Source organism: Pseudophryne corroboree, chromosome 1, assembly GCF_028390025.1.
Source record: "Pseudophryne corroboree isolate aPseCor3 chromosome 1, aPseCor3.hap2, whole genome shotgun sequence".
NCBI classification, from domain to species: domain Eukaryota; kingdom Metazoa; phylum Chordata; class Amphibia; order Anura; family Myobatrachidae; genus Pseudophryne; species Pseudophryne corroboree.
Window position 1 is genome coordinate 53,534,201 of NC_086444.1, and position 16,186 is coordinate 53,550,386.

Below are 16,186 nucleotides of genomic sequence, written 5' to 3' on the forward strand. Positions count from 1 at the left end.
TGGGCATGGTAGTATTCCGGGGTCTGATATGTATATGGCTGGCACTGAGGTTGTGTGTATAGCACTTCTTTACATTACTTGCTGTACTTCGTAACTATTGTGTTTTCTATCTGTAACATTATGTTGTTTTTTGCTACATGCTACATTGATGTGCTATGCAATGCATGTATACACCATTTAGAATGTATACATATGCTTTAAACTCAGGTACAACCATTATAGATAGAAAATAGACAGTTGCAGTAAATGGAGTGCATTCACAGGAGGGAAATGTTACCAGTGGAGTACACCAGGGCTCTATACTTGGACCAGTGCTTTTTAATATCTTTATTGGTGACATTGCAAATGGCATTAAAGGGAAAGTATGCCTTTTTGCAGATGACACAGAGGTATGCAACAGGGTAGACACACCAGGTGGGGTAAAACAAATGATTGAGGATCTAGGTAGACTAGAGGGATGGTCAAGAGTGTGGCAGTTACAGTTTAATCCCTAAAAATGCAAAATCATGCACTTGGGTCTCAAAAATCCTAAAGCTAAATATAGTATTAATGGTACTATACTGGAAACTACTGAGGAGGAAAGGGATTTAGGAGTCACTATTTCAGGTGACTTAAAGGCAGGTTGGGGAACGGGGGGGAGGGGGGTTCAGGGGAAATTTGAGGAAAAATTACTTCACAGAAAGGGTAGTGGAAAAGTGGAATAGCCTCCCTTCAGAGGTGGTAGAGGCTAAGACAGTAGAGCAATTTAAACATGCATGGGATAGACATAAGGATATCCTTACAAAGAAATAAGGATCAAATAATATTTGAGATAAAAATATGGTAAAAAAAAAGGGGCAGACTAGATGGGCCAAGTGGTTCTTATCTGCCGTCAAATTCTATTATAATAACATTGCGTCAACTCTGTACCATAACCGCATCCCTAACTTTAATAGCGTTCACATCGGGCTGCTGTAAGCCCCTCCCATTCTACAGCAAGCCCCTTCCGTGCTGCTATAAGCCCCTCCCATGCTGCTCTAAGACCCTCCTTGCCTTATCCTTCACTGTCTGATTAGCTATGCTCTTGGATCTGATTAATTTAGTGATAACATGGACATTTCAAAGTTAATATTTTTCACACCTGCATCATTCAGAAATAAAAGGGGAACCGCCCCTCTTTGCTGGCTGGTTCTCCACTACAGCCAAATCATATGAACCAAGAATCACTGTGAAATGAGTTGGTACCCAAGGAATGCTAAGAAATATTTAATAATAAAGTAATTTCACACTTGATACTGATTGGTAGAAAGTTCTATAAACTGATTATTAGAAGGAGGTACTCCAAACAAATGACTGTATTTTCTGGAATATTCATATAAGCACGGTCTGCGCATGTGCCAAGTTACCTTTGATACCGCTTACTGTGAGGATTTATTCACAAAGTGATTGACAGACAGGGACCATTTGGGGGACTGGTGGCAAAAACTTAAATGTGCCGCAACAGTTTTCGGGGCTGTGTCTCAGCCAACATCTGCGATCTTGCATGCAGAAAACATGACGCCTCGATGGGTTTACTCAGTTGATTACTGAAGGACCTGGGTCTGATTATGCATCTGTATTTACATATGCTAAGATTGGTGAGGCCGCCGGTGGGCATCTCAATCCATTTCCAGGCAGCTGGACCAGTGGCAGAACTTGTGATTGGTGGACCCAGGTGGAACAATATAATGTGGGCCCCCCTCTTCCACTCCATCCCAAGTTAGAAATATGCCACATGGCAGTGGGTGACAGAGAGAGGTAGAGGTGACAACAGAAGACAAGGGGAGGCAGATGGTGACAATAGAACACAGGAGGGGGTCGAAGGTTACAGGGGGAGGCAGCGGGTGACAGAGAGAGATAGAGGATCACAACAGGAGACAAGGGGAGTCAGATGGTGACAGTAGAATTCAGGAGGTGGGTCGAGGGTTACAGGGAGAGGCAGTGGGAGACAGAGAGAGGTAGAGGGTGACAACAGAAGACAAGGGGTGGCAGATGGTGACAGCAGAATACAGGAGGAGGTCGAGGGTTACAGGGGGAGGCAGTGGGTGACAGAGAGATGTAGAGGGTGACAACAGAAGACAAGGGGAGGCAGATGGTGACAGTAGAATACAGGAGGGGTTCGAGGGTTACAGGGGGAGACAGTGGGTGACAAGGGGTACAAGCACAGTGTCCTGTGTGGTGTGGAGAACAGGGGGCATGTTCCATGCTGCACCAATGGTAGTTCCGCTTCTGAGTGGGACCATTGGCATATTTTCACACATTAGCTGCATACAGGATAGAAGCTGCAAATGCATTATTAGTGTATATCTTTGAATCAGGCCCACGGCCAGAACAGACCACCCAACTGCGATTTGGACAGTCTGGCCGAATGTATTCCCAGCCCAGGTCAGGCAACAGCAACATTGAGCAGCTACTGGGAATTCAGCATGTATTTGTCAGGCCACTAAGTCAGATTGTCAGAGGTGTAACTACTGACAGGGGTTTGGGATGCAGCCGATGTCAGTAGGAAGATGTTGCTCTATCTAACACGTCGGATGTCGGCAATGTGGCACAGGATAATTGGATGATAATAATGAAGGTATCAGAAAGACATGGAAGACAAGGTGTCCTATTATCTCCCTATGGGTCCAGACCTTTCTAGTCACTGTTGGATCTATACATTTCTTTCCTGTTGCCAGGAATTATAATTCGCTGCTAGAAATAGTTTCCACCTGAAAGTTTGTGCAGGACACAGAGAGCAGCGTTCTCGTGATTTAAGCAGACAGAAGACGAGGAATCGGCAAGAACAGACAGAAGACGGGGAATCGGCGCTGACACGCCTGGTTTAGTTGCATTCTCCACTGGGATTTGGTAGAGCCACCACAATCTCGAAATACTTCACCAGCACCGAAAGATTTCCAAATGTTTTAAGACACTTCATGAAACCCTAGAAGAAAGCAGGAAATTATTGCATTAAAAATTTACGCTCAAATCCTAATCCGGGAACATCTGACCTTCCAAGGTCATTTCAGGGGGCAGAACATGACACGAGGCTGAAATCAGAGAGAGTTATTCTGTTGCTGTGTTTGTTTTGTTGGTTCAAATATATACGGTATATTTGTATATAGTAATTATATAGTCTTGGGTCCTCTGCTTTTCTCTATCTATACCTCATCTCTTGGTAAACTAATCAGCTCTTTTGGTTTTCAGTATCATCTGTACGCAGATGATACTCAAATCTACCTATCCTCCCCTGACTTGTCCCTATCTGTACTGGACCGTGTCACTGAATGCCTTTCTGCCATCTCATCCTGGATGACATCTCGCCACCTCAAACTGAATATTTCAAAGACAGAGTTAATTATATTTCCACCGGCCAATAGTAGGTACCAACCTGATATCTCTATCACTGTTGAGAACTCGGCAATCATCCCTACCCCACAAGCTCGCTGCCTAGGTGTCATCCTTGACTCTGATCTGTCCTTTGTTCCCCACATTCATTCTGTCTCAAGATCATGTTACATGCATCTAAAAAACATATCCAAAATACGCCCTTATTTTACACAAGACACTGCTAAAACTCTAATCCATGCACTCATCATCTCCCGCATTGATTATTGCAATAGTCTCCTAACTGGTCTTCCCAAAACGAGACTCTCACCACTACAATCCATTCTGAATGCAGCGGCGAGGCTTATCTTCCTCGCTAGATGTTCATCGTTTGCAGATCCACTCTGTCAGTCCCTCCATTGGTTACCTGTACTCTACCGCATTCAATATAAAATACTTTTACTCACACATAAGACCATTAACCAAACTACACCAACATACATCACTTCGCTTATCTCAAAATATCTCCCAACCCGACCTCTTCGCTCTTCACAAGACCTGCGTCTCTCATCCACACTCATTACTCGCTCCTACTCACGACTGCAGGACTTTCATCGGGCTGCACCCACTCTGTGGAATGCCCTACCACGCACATTAAGACTCTCCTCTAGTCTCCAAACCTTCAAGCGTTCCCTGAAAACTTATCTCTTCAGACAAGCCTACCAAATTCCAGAACCGCCCACATAACTTTCATAAACCTCCCTATCAAATTGCATCCACTCTGTACAGTCCACACATATCCTCACATGTCTTCTCATTCTATGCAATAGATAGCACCTTTCCTTGTGTACATATGCCTATTTCCCTATAGATTGCAAGCTTGCGAGCAGGGCCTTCCTACCTCTATGACTGTTATCACCCAGTTTGTTATTGTTATTTCAAATTGTAAAGCGCAACGGAATTTGCTGCGCTATATAAGAAACTGCTAATAAATAAATAAATATTATATATATATATATATATATATATATATATATATATATATACTACTGTGCAAAAGTTTTAGGCTGATTGGCTCCAAATTAATTCTGCAGCAGGATAATGGCCCCAAACATACAGCCAATGTCATTAAGAACTATCTTCAGCGTAAAGAAGAGCAAGAAGTTCTGGAAGTGATGATATGGCCCCCGCAGAGCCCTGATCTGAAAATCATAGAGTCTGTCTGGGATTACATGAAGAGACGGAAGGATTTGAGCAAGCCTGCATCCACAGAAGATCTGTGGATAGTTCTCCAAGATGTTTGGAACAACCTCCTTGCTGAGTTCCTTTAAAAACTGTGTGCAAGTGTACCTAGAAGAATTGATGCTGGGTTGAAGGCAAAGGGCGGTCACACCAAGTATAGATTGATTTTGATTGCTCTTCTGTTCATTAATTTTTCATCTTGCTAATTTATAAAAATAAACTATTAACACTTCTATTTTTTAAAGCATTCTTACTTTGCAGCATTTTTTCCACATATATCTATATATATATCCATAGACAAAAAACCTTACGGTTTCACATGTCCCATTAAGGCTTCTTAGACATGATCGAAATTTCAGAAACCTGTTGTAACTCTTCCACTCAAACTCCAAAAAGCAATGAAATTCCGATCATTAAGGCTGACGCCTTAATGGACGTGTTCCTTGCGCAATACAGATATGGTATGCCATCACAGCCTGTGGGTAAGTGCAGATTCAGCACTCTCACAGAGTGAGATTGCTGTCACTCACACAATGGTGGAGCTGCTAATTCACAGATTTGTGTGCTCATTGGAATACACACATGCAGTCTATGCAACTGAAGGTCTGAGCAGTTTTGTGGTGCTCCCATCCCACACAGTGCCCACAACCATCCCATTCGGTCACAACCATCCCACCTTGTTACAACATCCTTCTGACTCCATACATCCATCTCACATAGTATACACATTTAGCTCCCTCAAACATCTTGGTTAATTGCTAAAACTATCATACCCTATCTACGGTCTATGCATCTACACTTACTTCCCCTATACACCCCCATGCTGCCCTGTCTTCCCCAATCCCTACTGCTGTGTTCTCCCATCTGTGCTAGTCTGTACTAACTTATCTGCACCATCTGTCTTTCCCCACCTGTGCCTTGTCTGTACCACCGTTCCCTTCTCTCTGTGCTGCTCAGTGTTTCCTTCTTCAACGTCACTCTGCCTCCTTCAGTACATGGCACACTATTTTCTCTCCCATCTGCACCAGTTTTCTACCCATCCATGCCAGTGTTTTCAACCCATCTGCACCGCTCTGTCTCCCTTCCCATACTTGCTGCTTAATCTACCCCCTATCCACACCACTCTTACCCCATTCATGTAGCTGACATCCTGAAGGTAAATTTCGTGGATCATGTGCTCTTGGCAGGGGGATAACCGCTACAGCCCACCCCCCAGTGGTCTGGAAACGCCTCCGTTGTGCAGACCATGCCCTGCCAATGGCATGCTAACGCTGTTTGCACGCCCCCCTCCTTCCCCGCAACCACCTCTGCCTATCAATCAGGCAGGGTGATCGCAGCCAGTGAGATGCTGATAGCATCTCACTGGGCTCCTGGGGTACGCACGCGCAGTGCGGCCATTGCACGTGCGCACCTCACAAACTAATTCAGACTGCGATTGCTGCTGCTGCGGTCTGAATTACCCCCTGTGTTTCTTTGTCCCCCCCATCAGTGCTGCTTAGTGTTCAACTCTATCCACACACTTCTGTTCCCCCATCCACACCGCTCTCCTCCCTCCAATCAACAACACTCTTACCTCATCTGAGCAGCTTTGTCTTCCGCTCAGACCTTCAGTTGCATAGACTGCATGTGTGTATTCCAATGAGCACACAAATCTGTGAATTAGCAGCTCCACCATTGTGTGAGTGACAGCAATCTCACTCTGTGAGAGTGCTGAATCTGCACTTACCCACAGGCTGTGATGGCATACCATATCTGTATTGCGCAAGGAACACGTCCATTAAGGCGTCAGCCTTAATGATCGGAATTTCATTGCTTTTTGGAGTTTGAGTGGAAGAGTTACAACAGGTTTCTGAAATTTCGATCATGTCTAAGAAGCCTTAATGGGACATGTGAAACCGTAAGGTTTTTTGTCTATGGAATTTCATCGCTTTTTTTAAATTTATTCTTTTTATTCAGAAATGTAAAATTTCACTGTAAGAATAAACATTTGATTTTTTAAATGTTTAATGAAAATGTTCGTATAACATCACTGTTCTGTGCAAAATTATTTTATTAACCAAACCGAATTGTTTAAGGTCCATACACACTTAACGATTTAATGAGCAACGTCGCTCATTTTCCCCCTCCTTGAGCGATGTCACTCGTTTTATCGTTAAGTGTGTATGCCGCCAGCGACGAACGATGCGCGGCCCCGCGGGTCGGCAACAATCGTCGCTGTCGGTAGGTCATGCATGAAGGATGTGGACTGTCGTCCACGACCTTCATGCAGGGCTGGCGGGGGCGTGACGTCACTGAGCGATATGAGCGGTCATATCGCTCAGCGTGTACAGTTGGCCGCCGGCCGGCCGGGGGAAACATTAGATGATGTCGCTCACAGAGCGACATCGTTTAATGTGTATGGGCCTTTAGACTTTGGTCAAAATATTTTGCTGCCTTTGCAGCTGATGCAGGGAGGGGGGTAGGCGGCAGCAGCCTGTGACTGAGGCTGGAGGTAGGCGTGAAATGCATTGCTTGTACGTGTGAGTGCGTGGTGTCAGGTGCTGCGCGTGTATATGTGTGTGTGTGTGTGTGTGTGTGTGTGTCAGGTGCTGCCTGTGTATCAGCTCCTGTGTGTGTGTGTATGTGTGTCAGGTGCTGCGTGTATATACGAGTGTGTCTGATGGTGCGTGTGTATGCGTCAGCTGCCGCACGTGTATGTGTGTCAGGTGTTGCGGGTGTATATGTGTGTGAGTATCAGGTGCTCCGCGTGTGTACAAGGGTAGGTCTGGTGCTGTGCATGAATACGTATGTCTGTGTCAGGTGCTGCGCGTGTACATGTGTGCATCAGGTGCTGCGCGTGTACATGAGTGTGCATTAGGTGCTGCGCGTGTACATGAGTGTGCGTCGGGTGCTGCGTGTGTACATGAGTGTGCATTAGGTGCTGCGCGTGTACATGAGTGTGCGTCAGGTGCTGCGTGTGTACATGAGTGTGCGTCAGGTGCTGCGCGTGTACATGTGTGTGCGTCAGGTACTACACGTGTCTATGTGTGTGTGAGTAAGGTGCTGCATGTGTATGTGTGTGTCTGATGGTGTGCGTGTATATGTATGTGTCAGGTGCTGCGTGTATATGCATGTGTCAGGTGCTGCATGTTTATTTAATTGTGTCTGATGCTACGTGTGTGTGTCAGGTGCCGCACGTGTATATGTGTGTGTGTGTCAGGTGTTGCGCGTGTATGTGTGGGTCAGGTGCTGCATGTTTATTTTATTGTGTCTGATGCTACGTGTGTGTGTGTCAGGTGCCGCACGTGTATGTGTGTGTCAGGTTGCGCGTGTATGTGTATGTCAAGTGCCGTTCCCCTTCTTCCCATCCCAGCTCTCTCTGTAGAATACAGCTCTGCACCCAGAGAGAGGGAAAGACTAGGGGGCTGATCACTGCACTGCTCACTTTTTGGTCATGAGTTCGGCCTCCTGTTTCTTCCAGTGCTGTGTTCCTGCAGCCCAGCCCTCCCTGTTGTGCCAGAGAATCAGCCCTTCCTTCCCCTGCCAGAGAGAGAGAGCCAGAGGCAGAGACACTCTTCCCGTAGCTGGCTTACCCCCAGTACTTCAGCACTGGCCATGCGGCAGTCAACAAAGGAGACCAGCAGGGGGTTCTGGCAGCATCAGCTGTGGCCGCAGCTGGATCGGGGAGGCCTGTAGTGTCTGAGGTGGGCAGCACTTCCTCCGCCGCTGTCACCTTCCCCTGCCGGAGAGAAAGCCAGAGACATACCCTTCCCGCAGCTGGGCTACCCCTAGTACCTCAGCGCTGGCCAGGCGGAAGTCTATGGAGGGGACCGGCAGGGGTTTCAGGCCACAGCAGCAGCGGCCGCAGCCAGATCAGGGAGGCCTGCAGGGTCAGAGCTGGGCAGCACTTCTACCAACACTGTCACCTCGGTGCTGGGCATGTACACCAGTCCGTACGGACGGAGGTGTCCACAACAGGCAGCAGTATAATGAGTCAGACAAACTCATTACACGCCGCCCACTGCTGCGCCGCATGCACTCGATGGAGGAAGCCTAGATGCGGTCCCCAGCTGCAGCGAGGGAGAAGGGTGATCACATCACCCTTCAACCCGGCACCTCACAATCAGCTGGGGATCTGCAGTAGCTTCATCTCTCTCTTCCTCTCTGACAGCACAGCAGCCCCTCTGGGTCCCATGTAGCTCTGCCCCCCTGCTCAGAGTTCACTCGGCCTCTCCTGATTAAAAAGAAAATAAGAGACTGACCTGCTGCTCAGATGCGAGGAGGGGACGGGCGGTAGGTCCTCTGTGAGTACACTACACAGTCAAAATTAACTCTGACTCCTCACAACAGTGTGGACTGCGGGCGACGTCAGACGCCAATTTGGGTGTGCTTGCCGCACTACCTGCCCATCAAGCCCAACGTGGTGCCATGGTGCAGCCCCGCCCACTATACGGATTCCATTTTGTATTAGGAACCCTATAACAGCATTCTGACATCCCTCCCCATGATGCTGCCATCCATACACTGCCGCTCTCACACAACTGTACACTGCTGCTCTCATACATCCATACACTGCCGCTCTCATACATCCGTACAACCCCGCTCTCATACATCCGCACACTGCCGCACTCTTACAGCCGCACACTGCCGCACCCTTACAGCCGCACACCATTGCACTCTTACAGCCGCACACCATTGCACTCTTACAGCCGCACACCATTGCACTCTTACAGCCGCACACCATTGCACTCTTACAGCCGCACACCATTGCACTCTTACAGCCGCACACCATCGCACTCTTACAGCCGCACACCATCGCACTCATACAGCCGTACATTGCCGCTCTCATACATCCGCACACTGCCGCTCACATCTATACAAACATAGCCTCCATACATCTACACATCCAATCCCCGCGCAAGGGAACACTGAAATCACTATCACTTTTGCCCGGGGTGTGACCACAGCCAGCCACTACTCCGGCCACCTTCTTGTGACACCAAAATGCATCTTACCTATCATCAGGGTGGTGCTGCTGCTGGGGGTGGGTTGCTGCCTCAGTCTCCAGGTTGGTGCTGCGATTGGAGGGGGTACTGCTTCCCTGTGCTGCCACTGTCTCCCGGATCATCGTGCCGCTGGCTGAATTGCAGCTTGACGCTACTGCTGCCGGGAGTAACAGCTTCCTGGCTGTTGTTGCTGGTGGCTGCCTACTGCTCATTGCCACCGGAACACTGACCGGCTCGGCAGTGATGCTGGCGGAGGAGTAGTGGCGGTGGGGTGGGGGTGGGGGGGTGCCTGCTCCCTTCCCTCGAGCATGCTGCAGTGTACAAAAATAAATAATAAATAGAGAGCTTACCAGGGTGAGAGTCTGTATGGATCACAGTGATTACATGGGGCACAGCAAAAGGACACCTTGCTGTGAGGGGCTCTGCCCACACAGATTGCTGCACCCTCTCTGATGTCAGCCGCTGCCCTCTCGTTCTCTGGGCGGCTAGTTCCAGTGTGAAGTAGGAGAGGAAGAGAACACACAGGAGAGCAGCCCTGATATATAACAGAGGTGGAAGTTCTATAGGCAGCAGAGACGGAGACCAGCCAGCCAGTCTCCCAGTGCCCTGATCACTACACGCCTCCAGCACAGCATTACAGGAGGGTCCTATAGTGCTGCCCTGAGCTAACAGGTGTGTGTACCAAGTGTACCCCGTACAGTGTGCTGCGCCCTGGTATCTCTGAGAGGGGTGAGGTCACCGTGCCGCTTTAGTATATGGCTTTTCCTTAGTACTGTACGTTACAGCCCTGCACTAGTGGTGGCAACTCTGCCCTATGTGAACCTGTGAGGTTATTTTCCTATTTACAGAATAACCGGGGAGAAGGCGGCCATATTGCGGCTCTCAAGTGAAGGCACTCTAATACACCCCCTGCTGGCGGCCACTGTGCAGGCGCAACAAATTGAAATGCCCGATCTCTAATGGGGCATATTTCTCTTAATTAAAAAAAACCTGTAACTTTCTGAAAAACCACAACCCCAAAAGGCACTTCACTGGGACATGCTCTATCTAATAAAACAAACCCCAAGTCATATATATATATATATATATATATATACACACACACACACTCATGTATATACATGTATACACAAATACACGTATGTCCATGTTTATGTATGTATAATACATTGATAGAGTACATTATATTTATGAATTAATTGCTTCCCGATTCTGCAGCAGCATCATCAGCACCACCAGTGTTACTCACAGTCACTTCACACTGACTGCTGCACAACACATCACTTAATTTCCGGGCCGCCCGCCACCTGGTGAAGAGACATGGGAGATGAAGGACCAGCAGTGCCACGTTGAGCGGAAGTATTGTGAATTAGTTACCCACACACTCCTTGTGACACCTGCTCCCCGTCTGCCCTCCCACCCGCCGCCTGCCGTCCGGAACCCGCACTGACAAGTAAGTCTCAGCAGAATGTGTCTGCCGGCGGCTCCCAGTCCCCAGTGGTGTGGCGGCCGCGGCACACTAGGACTGAGAGACCGCAGCGGGAGGAAAGCACAGGTGGGCGGGAGGAGAGCATGGGCGGACATCACCAAGTCACATTGCAAGGTGACGCCAGTCCCCCCAGTGAGGCTGCCAACTAATGCACTCAGCATAGTATTAGCAGCAGGCAGAGGGGGGGCGGGTGCATCGGTGGTGGGAGGTACGGAAATGAGCTGCAGGCTAGGCTCCACCGATCACACACTCAGTGATCACTGTGCTACAGCAAGCGTGGCGTGCAGCGGTGCTGGACATTAGGGAGTGCCTGTGCGCACCAGGCACCCCCTGTACGCACGCCTATGCGCTACCACCCCCCATATGCCACACTACATCACTATGCTATAGCCCTCCCATATGCTGCACTTCATAATTACACTATACCCCCCATACAACATACTACATCACCACACTACACTACTCACAATAAAATTAAAGCATCCCAGTTCCTCATTCTTAATGAGCTCACGTGAGTTCTCTTCCCAACGGAGCTCCGGACCAAGTAACAATGAAGACACCAGCAGCGTGTAGGGGCATGCCTGGTCCACTTGTCAGGAGAGAGCAGTCACTGGAGGGTAAGAAGGGGGCGGGGCCTAGTCCTACAGACGGGAGAGAACACAGACAGGAGAGAGCAAGGTACAGGGGTAGAAGGGGACGGCTGATGTGAAGAAGGGGGCGGGGCCTATTCTTACAGGCTTTCAAAATTCGATTTTTTTAAAAATTCGACATTTGACAAATTCGACTTTTCTGCAATGGTACAAATGCGGCAATTCGACAAAAGTATATTCAATTGAAGTTTGTAAATTCGACAACAGTGCTTTTAAACAGTAAATTCGTCATTTTCAATCCGCCACACTTTGCTGGCGGAATCTAATAAAAAAATGTAAAAACATGTTTTTTTTGCAGTTTTCTTTTTTGGTAATATCATATCTATTTATATTAGAAGGGATTAGGTACTTGGTTTGTCTTTTTTGGAGGCACAAGTATTATTTATATATTTTTTAAAAGATTATTATTATTTTTTAAATGGAATGTGAAAAACCCGTAAAAAAAATTGCGTGGAGTCCCCCCTTAAAGCATAACCAGCCTCGGGCTCTTCGAGCCGGTCCTGGTTCTAAAAATCCGGGGGGAAAACGGACAGGGGATCCCACGTATTTTTAAAACCAGCACCAGGCTCTGCGCCTGGTGCAAAAAATACGGGGGACAAAAAGAGTAGGGGTCCTCCTTATTTTTTACACCAGCATCGGGCTCCACTAGCTGGACAGATAATGCCACAGCCGGGGGTCACTTTTATACAGTGCCCTGCGGCCGTGGCATTAAATATCCAACTAGTCACCCCTGGCCGGGGTACCCTGGGGGAGTGGGGACCCCTTCAATCAAGGGGTCCCCCCCCCCAGCCACCCAAGGGCCAGGGGTGAAGCCCGAGGCTGTCCCCCCCATAAAAGGGCTGCGGATGGGAGGCTGATAGCCTTGAGAAAATTGAAAGAATATTGTTTTTTCCAGTAGTACTACAAGTCCCAGCAAGCCTCCCCCGCAAGCTGGTACTTTGAGAACCACAAGTACCAGCATGCTGGAGAAAAACGGGCCCGCTGGTACCTGTAGTTCTACTGGGAAAAAAATACCCAAATAAAAACAGGACACAGACACCGTGAAAGTATAACTTTATTTCACACCTGCCGACACACACATACTTACCTATGTTGACACGAAGCAGTCGGTCCTCTTCTCCAAGTAGAATCCACGGGTAACTGAAAATAAAAGATAATTATACTCACCTGATCCAGGTTCCAGATTAAATCCACGTACTTGGCAAAACAAACCGAACACACGGACCAGACGGACTGAAAGGGGTCCCATGTCCACGAATGCAGACATCCGAATCTCGCGAGAATCCGACAGCGGGATGACAACGTTCGGGCGCGCTCGGGTTAGCCGAGCGAGGCGGGAAGGTTCGAACCTGCCTCGGACCCGTGTAAAATGGGTGAAGTTCGGGGGGTTCGGATTCCGACGAACCGAACCCACTCATCACTAGTATGTACGTGTGCGTCAGGTGCCGTGCGTGCACGTACGTGTGTGTCAGGTGCCGTGCGTGTACGTACGTGTGTCAGGTGTCGTGCGTGTACGTACGTGTGTGTGTCAGGTGGCGCGTACCTACATGTGTATGTCAGGTGCTGTGCATGTGTGTACGTACACGCGTGTATGTGTCAGGTGCCGCACGTGTACGTGTGTGTGTGCCAGGAGCCGCGCATGTACATGTGTGTGGGTGTCAGGAACCGCGCGTGTACGTACATATATGTGTATGTGTGTGTGTCAGGAGCCGCGCGTGTACGTACATGTGTGTATGTGTGTCAGGAGCCACGCGTGTGCATACGTGTGTGTGTGTCAGGTGCCACACGTGTATGTACGTGTGTGTGTGTGTGTCAGGTGCCGCGCGTGTACGTACGTATGTGTGTGCCTGGAGCCGCGCGTGTACATACATGTGTGTGTGTGTCTCAGGTGCTGCACGTGTATATGTGTGTATCTCAGGGGCTTCATTTGTATGCGTCAGCTGCCACGTGGGTGTCAGGTGTTGAGAGTGTATGTGTTTGTGTCAGGTGTCGCATCTGCATGTGTGCGACTGTCAGGTGCTGCGCGTGTATGTGTGTGTCAGGTGCTGCATGTATATATGTGTGTGTTAGGTGCTGTTCATGTATGTGGGAGTGGCAGGTGCTGCATGTGTATATATGTGTGAGTAGCAGGTGCTGCGTGTGTATATGATTGTGTGTCAGGTGCTGTGCGTGCGTGCGTTAAATGCCACATGTATATATGTGTCAGGTGCTGCCTGTGTGTGTGTCAGGTGCTGCATGTCTGTATGTGTGTGGGTGTGTCAGGTGCTGCATGTCTGTGTGTGTGGGTGTGTCAGGTGCTGCATGTCTGTGTGTGTGTGTGTGTGTGTGTGTGTGTGTGTGTGTGTGTGTGTGTCTTTCAGGTGCTGCATGTGTGTGCCAGGTGCTGCATGTCTGCGTGTGTCAGGCGCTGCATGTCTGTGTGTCAGGTGCTGCGTGTCTGCGTGTGTGTGTCAAATGCTGCGTGTGTGTGTCAGGTGCTGCGTGTCTGTGTGTGCGTGTCTGTCAGGTGCTGCATGTGTGTCAGGCGCTGCATGTCTGCGTGTGTGTATGTGTCAGGTGCTGCGTGTCTGGTGCTGCGTGTGTGTGTGTGTGTCAGGTGCTGCGTGTGTGTGTGTGTGTGTGTCAGGTGCTGCGTGTGTGTGTGTGTGTGTGTGTGTGTGTGTCAGGTGCTGCGTGTCTGCGTGTGTGTCAGGTGCTGCGTGTGTGTCAGGTGCTGCGTGTGTGCGTGTGTGTCAGGTGCTGCGTGTGTGCGTGTGTGTCAGGTGCACATCCCAGTTCCTCATTCTTAATGAGCTCACGTGAGTTCTCTCCCCAACGGAGCTCCAGACCAAGTAACAATGAAGACACCAGCAGCGTGTAGGGGGCAGGCCTGGTCCACTTGTCAGGAGAGAGCAGTCACTGGAGGGTAAGAAGGGGGCGGGGCCTAGTCCTACAGACGGGAGAGAACACAGACAGGAGAGAGCAAGGTACAGGGGTAGAAGGGGACGGCTGATGTGAAGAAGGGGGCGGGGCCTATTCTTACTGGCTTTCAAAATTCGACTTTTTAAAATTCGTCATTTGACAAATTCGACTTTTCTGCAATGGTACAAATGCAGCAATTCGACAAAAGTATATTCAATTGAAGTTTGTAAATTCGACAACAGTGCTTTTAAACAGTAAATTCGTCATTTTCAATCCGTCACACTTTGCAGGCGGAATCTAATAAATAAAAGTTGTTGTTTTTTTGGTAATAGCATATCTATATTAGAAGGGATTAGGTACTTGGTTTCTCTTTTTTGGAGGCACAAGTATTATTTATATATTTTTTAAAAGATTATTATTATTTTTTAAATGGAATGTAAAAAACCCGGAAAAAAAAATTGCGTGGGGTCCCCCCTCCAAAGCATAACCAGCCTCGGGCTCTTCGAGCCGGTCCTGGTTCTAAAAATCCGGGGGAAAAACGGACAGGGGATCCCCCGTATTTTTTAAACCAGCACCGGGCTCTGCGCCTGGTGCTGGTGCAAAAAATACGGGGGACAAAAAGAGTAGGGGACCCCCGTATTTTTTACACCAGCATCGGGCTCCACTAGCTGGACAGATAATGCCACAGCCGGGGGTCACTTTTATACAGTGCCCTGCGGCCGTGGCATTAAATATCCAACTAGTCACCCCTGGCCGGGGTACCCTGGGGGAGTGGGGACCCCTTCAATCAAGGGGTCCCCCCCCCCAGCCACCCAAGGGCCAAGGGTGAAGCCCGAGGCTGTCCCCCCCCATCCAAGGGCTGCGGATGGGAGGCTGGTAGCCTTGAGAAAATTGAAAGAATATTGTTTTTTCCAGTAGTGCTACAAGTCCCAGCAAGCCTCCCCCGCAAGCTGGTACTTTGAGAACCACAAGTACCAGCATGCGGGAGAAAAACGGGCCCGCTGGTACCTGTAGTTCTACTGGAAAAAAAATACCCAAATAAAAACAGGACACAGACACCGTGAAAGTATAACTTTATTTCACACCTGCCGACACACACATACTTACCTATGTTGACACGAAGCAGTCGGTCCTCTTCTCCAAGTAGAATCCACGGGTACCTGAAAATAAAAGATAATTATACTCACCTGATCCAGGTTCCAGATTAAATCCACGTACTTGGCAAAACAACAAACCGAACACCCGGACCAGACGGACTGAAAGGGGTCCCATGTTTACACATGGGACCCCTTTCCACGAATGCAGACATCCGAATCTCGTGAGAATCCGACAGCGGGATGATGACGTTCGGGCGCGCTTGGGTTAGCCGAGCAAGGCGGGAAGGTTCGAACCTGCCTCGTGTAAAAGGGGTGAAGTTCGGGGGGTCCGGATTCCGACGAACCGAACCCACTCATCACTAGTATGTGCGTGTCAGGCGCTGCGTGTGAGTGTGTTAGGCGCTGCGTGTGAGTGTGTGTGCGTGTCAGGCGCTGCCTGTGAGTGCGCGTGTGTGTCAGGCGCTGCGTGTGAGTGCGCGTGTCTGTCAGGCGCTG